This window comes from Macaca mulatta, chromosome 9 (genome assembly GCF_049350105.2).
Source record: "Macaca mulatta isolate MMU2019108-1 chromosome 9, T2T-MMU8v2.0, whole genome shotgun sequence".
Taxonomy (NCBI): Eukaryota; Metazoa; Chordata; class Mammalia; order Primates; family Cercopithecidae; genus Macaca; species Macaca mulatta.
In genome coordinates this window covers 33,111,012-33,117,051 of record NC_133414.1, presented here as the reverse complement: position 1 = coordinate 33,117,051, position 6,040 = coordinate 33,111,012, and positions in this window count along the sequence as shown.

The following is a 6,040-nucleotide window of genomic DNA, read 5'->3' as shown; positions in this document are numbered from 1 at the left end:
TTTAGAGACAGGGTCTCCTATGTTGGCCAGGCTGGTCTCGAACTTTTGGCCTCAAGCAATTCTCCTGCCTCAGCCTCCAGAGTAGCTGGGATTACAGGCGTGAGTCACAGTGCCTGGCTTTCCTCCTAATTTTAAATAATTGTATTTTTTCCTTTAGCTGTCATCACACAGACCAAGTACCAATCACACCCAGCAGAAAATGGACCGTTTGGAATTCAATGATTTTGCAATCTTGAATTTCATGGAAGGCCAGAGGTGTGGTTCAGGGATAGGAAGGGGTAGGGAAGGACAGGAACACACACGCCTCAGCGGTTTCTTTCAGATAAGGTTTGTGAGCCTTGACATACACTGAAACTCCTTCCATTCCCATCCTTGAAAAAATCTGGGCTTTCATCAGTATTTCTTTTTAAATATTAATTTTTATGGGACCGTAGTAGGTGTATCTATTTATGGGGTACATGAGATATTTTGATACAGGCACACAATGTGTAATAATCACATCAGGGTAAACGGGGTATCCATCACCTCAATCATTTATCATTTATTTGTGTTCTTTCATCATTATCTCTATGCTCAAAGCACAAGATGATTCTTGGTTTCACGCTAACGTCCTACAAACACAAACTCCCTGCCTCTGCCATCGGAAGCATGGAGCGCAGCTCCAGGGAAACCCGTCTGTCTATAGACGTGAGGTGGCGTGTTGTTCCCACATCCATGCTTAGCCTGTCCAGAATTCCTTTCATCCCTTGAACTCTTCTCCACCCTGCAAATTCCCCATTCTCCATTCACATCTGGTGGGTTCCATATTCATGCCCTTAACTGCTTTTGCCTCATTAAGTCCTAGAATAAAGGGCCTTTCAGATGTGAGGGTGAGTCCAGTCCTGGAGGAGAGGCCCAGTTCAGGGCCTGACTGCCCAACAAACCCAGCCTGGCTCTGGCCTTCGTGTAGGTGTTGGTTTGTGGGGCAGCCTGGAGGGTCCAAGGAAAAATGAATTCATCTGTAATCAGGAAACCAGAATGAAGGTGAAGGTAAAGTGGAGAGGAGCTAGTTCAGGTCGGCATCTGCAGCAGTAGAGGCTGGTTTGAGATTTGTCCCAAGCTCAATAATAACCCTAGACAAGACACCAAAATCATTTGGAGAGCTGTTTTTCCCTGTCAGTTTATGACTGGCCACATCTGGCCAAGAAAAAGGTGGAGGAAGCTTGCCAGGAATGACTTCCAGGCGCGCAAGGCTGAGTCTGAATTGAGGCCGACCAGAAATTGCAATTAGCGTGGAAATAAAGATCTTTTCAGAAAAGAAAATGGCCCTGGCACTTGTGTTTTATTGTCTCTCTCATCCCCTGGCACCCGCCCAGACAGCCCTGAGACAGCCTCTTGGCTCACAGACTCGTGAATACCCAGGCAGGCCAAGAGGGAGCAGTTCCCATCCTCACCTGCTTCTGGAAGGTGCAGGCTGCCTGTGGTGGAGGGAAAGCCAGGCCCCCCAGAGCTCCTTAGCAGGGAGGAGGAAGATCTGCTCCCCTCAGAGGCTACATACATTCGCACAGTTTGTCGCAGACCCCCAGAGGCAAATCCTTAAGCCAAATCGTAGGGGGTTACAAAATGGTGTCCCTGGGAAACCGCCCTTTTTATGAGAACACATTAATTACATACAAAGTCAGTGCTCTCAGCAAGAAGGCTGAGAACCCTGAGCAAAGTCAGAGGACACAAATGTGCGGTTTTTTTTTTTTTTTTCAAAAAAGAGGATGGGGTGTTATTCATTCTCATCCTAATTTTGTTTACAGAGTAGGGGTGGAAATGCATGCTAACCTGCATTCTGTTTATTTTAAAGCTACGGCAGCATTTGATAATTCAGCATCAGGGCATTAGCAGGGAGTGGACTAGAGGCTAAGTGCATGTGCAGTTTTCTTTTATCTCATAGCAGCTCCACACGGTGGGTATTAATATTACTCCCCTTCACAGGAGATGAACTGGAGGCTCAGAGAGGTTAAGTGACTTTCCCAAGGCTCATGAGTGGTAGCATGGGATTCAAACCAGGTGATTCTAAGCTGCAACCCAGCAGTTCTTTGTACGAACCCTTGTGAGGCCAGAGAAGCCTGAACGCAGGCAGGATGAAACCCAAGCCCCCAAGAGGGTCAGAAGAGGTAAAATAATTCCCTCAAGGTCATCTGCTATTAAGTGTCTGAGTCGGATTTGACTTCCTGGGACAGGACAGGGAAGGTTTAGGAATTCGGAAGGAGTCGAAAAATTTTGGATAATTAGGGTCTTCCAGGAGGGTACGAAGTGCGGGCAGCTGGGGGCCGATGTGCGCTTATGAGTGAGTGGGAGAAGCGGGGTGGGCTGGCGATGGAACAAACAAGTTCCATGCTTCTGGTCAGTCCACAGTTGATGTTGACACTACCCTCGAGATATGTCTTCAGCCACCTTTTATCACCTCCATGGATGTAGCCAGCGACCACCAAAACCTACCTAAGGTGAAGGCTGTCTCCTGATAGCTCCGCCCACTTCCACCCTTGCCCTCTTTCCTTCCCGGCTGTCAGACTTTTGCATCCCTCTGCCAAACCCTCCAGGAGTCCCCGCTACCCGGATCCCACCCCACTGCATGAACTGCCTCTTGCTCCCTCCCACACCTGCCTGACCTCACTCCTTGACTCTGCTTCACTCTGCTCTTGCCCCAGGGCCCTTACGCTTGCTGATCTCTCTGCCCGCAACGCTTCTTGTCTTCACTCAGGCACAGGCTGGGCCCATGGCAGTGGGTGATCAGAACTTACTAACATTACTGTCACTAAAGTTGGTATACACTCCCCCACTGCTAATGAGACTGGCTTTAAAATTTAAAAACAAAAAATAACTTCAGTAAGGCATTTCCTGGCCTCTTTATTGAAAATTTCAACCACCCCTGACATCTCCTATCTCCCTTCTGTTTTCTTTTCCCCCTGGTGTGGCCCCTAACTTACACTTAATTACTTATCTCATTCACCTGCTATCTCCCCAGCTAGAATGCGAGCTCCATGAGGGTAGGGGTTTTTGTCTGTGTGGTTTGGTTGGTTTCTTCCATCCCAGTGCTTAGAACAGTGCCTGGGACACATCATGAAGCTAATAAATATTTGTTGAACAAATGAATGAATGCAGGAAACACCACAATTTAGTTCATGTCACGGGAAGGAGCTAGAATCTTCCGATAGGACAGGAGGCGGGGAGCAGGAGGGTTGTGGAAGGTGGGATTAAGGAGGCTGTGATGGTGATGAGGGCAGCGACCCAGGAGTTAAAAGTGGACGTCCTGGAAGCTGGTGTGTATGGGAGACCACCCCCCACATCTCTCACTCCACTTCTCTGTCACACGTTGGGGACGCTCACAGAATGCCTTCCTGTAGGTCCTTGAACACAATGAGATGCCAGAGATGGCAGCGTTTAAAACGGACAGCTGGGATGAAATGGCCCAGTCTTAAGTAACAAGAGGCCGAGAGAAAGCCACGGCACCAGGGCAGGAGCTGTCCCCTCCTCTGCTAGGTCTGCCCCAGTCCCTGGCACCCAGTAGGAGTGTCATCTGAGAGCTGCCAGGAGAGACCCAAGGGGCCGTTGGCAGAGCCAGACCCTCTCCTGCTGGCCCAGCACAGAGAGACAGCAAAGCCAGAAGGCCATGGGGTGGGGCAGGAAGGACTCCTGACCAGGCCACAAAGCAAACGGCACAAATTCCCGGGATGCCAGCCCAGCAGGAGAGTCCCTGGTGCTCTTCCAGCTCTCCACAGCAGTTTGAAAAGCCCAGGCTTCTCATTTCCAGATTAGGGGCTGCTGGGACCTGGAGTGAGACAGGCCTGGGGGGAGTCCAGACTCCACCTTTACTGTCTGTGATTTCGAGCAGGTCTCTCTCCTACAAAACGTGAAACATGCAGTCAAATGTGACCAGGTGACTGTGAGGGTTCAGTGAGGCAATGCACAGTGAGGCTTGGCATGCAGGTGCACAGTCAGCCCTGACACACTCTTATTTTCTTTGCTGTCAGGGTCACATTCGGGAACAGGAATGGGGTTTAATAGAGCTCTTGAGAAAGCAAGAATGAAATAGGAAATCTGGAAACCTGGGCCCAGGCTCCAGCGCTGGCTGATTAAAGGTCTGGGCAAGTTTATGCCACGTCTCACCCCTGCGGTCTCTGTACAGGTAAACAGAGGGGCTTGCATTCCATGACCCCTAAAGTGCCTTCTGGCTTCAATATTCTGTGATTTGTGACTCTGAGCAAACATCATTTTTTTTACTGGGCTCTGTTAAATGCAGGAACCAGGGCCGGCTCAAGCCTATAATCCCAGCACTTTGGGATACCAAGGCAGGCGGATCACTTAAAGTCTGGAATTCGAGACCAGTCTGGCCAACACGGTGAAACCCCGTCTCTACTAAAAATACAAAAATTATCTGGGCGTGGTGGCAGGCATCTGTAATCCCAGCTATTTGGGAGGCTAAAGCAGGAGAATCGCTTGAACCCAGGAGGGGGAGTTTGCAGTGAGCTAAGATTGCACCACTGCATTCCAGCCTGGGTAACAGAGAAAGACTCTGTCTCAAAAAAAAAAAAAAAAAAAAAAAAAAAGGGAACCAGGAGGCCAGGACCTATCAGAGGTTCACAAAGGAGATTCTCAGAGGTTTTCTGCGTAGACTTGGCAGCTGCTTGTGAGTTAACAGACTGTGCCCTCTGAGGAACTATGCTGATATTCTGATTATCACCGTGATCCGCTCATCAGACCCGACCTGTCTATGAAAGTAGGGACATCCTCACACAGTGGCAAGCTGGTCAGTGATTCTGAAACCCAGCTGTGCCCCAAGTCCCCAGGGGCTGCAAGCACAGATTCTCAGACCACCTCATCCCTATTGGTTTAGAATCTCTAAGGGTGTGCTCAGGAGTCAGTATTTTTGTTGTTGTTTAGAGACAGTGTCTTTCTCTGTCATCCAGGCTGGAGTGCAGTGGCATGATCATGGCTCACTGCGGCCTTGAACTTCTGGGCTGAAGTGATCTTCCTGCCTCTGCTTTCCAAGTAGCTAGGACTACAGACACTGGCTACCACGCCCAGCTAATGTGTTTTAGATTTTGTAGAGATGAAATCTCACTATGTTTCTCAGGCTGGTCTAAAACTGGCCTCAAGCGATCCTCCCGCCTGGGCCTCCCAAAGCGCGGGGACTACAGGCGAGATCCACTGCACCTGGTTAGGAGTCAGCATCATTATCAATCTCCCAGGTGATGCCGTTAGCTGTAAGGATGCACTTTCGGGATGCTCCAATAGCGCAGGCTCCACATGGACAGGGAGGATGCTTTGCTCTCCTGAGTGTCTTAGTTGCATGGTAGAAATCGCCCCTCGAAGGGGACACCTTTGAGTGAAAGCATCCCCAGCTGCCATGCTCTGCCCTGTCAGGCGAGAGAGCGCTGTGAATCAGGCATTGGGAATTTGCTTCTCAGGGGCTAGAGAAGTGGCACCTTGAAGGCCTGCAACACCCGATTGGGCCAAAGGAGGAGTAGAAAGAATGGGAGGGCTTTGTTCATCGGTTGGGGCTGCATAGCAAAGCCCCACAGACGGAAATGTGTGTCCTCACAGTTCTAGAGGCTGGAAGTCCAAGATCAAGGCAGGCAAGGTTAGTTTCTCCCGAGGCCTCCCTCCTTGGCTGGTAGATGGCTGTCTTCCTCTGACGTTTTCACGTGGTCTTCCCTCTGTGCGTGTCTGTCCCTTAATCTGTTCTGAGGATACCAGTCCTATTGCGTTAGGGCCACCCTGGTGACCTCATTTAACCTTCCTTACCTCTTTAATGGCTCTGTCTCCCAACATAGTCACATCCTGAGGTCCTAGAGGTTAGGACTTCAGCACATGAATTTTGGGAGGACCCAATGCAGCCCCTAGCAGGGACACACAGGGCATAGTGGAGAAGGGGAAGGGATGTGAGGCTGAAGGGAGAAGTGGGGCAATGTCACACCTGCTTCTTCTGCTCCAGGCCTTTCCCAGGCTGGCCTGGCCTCTGCTCTGCACCAGCCTCTGAGGGCTCACCACCACCATTGCACTTGGGAGA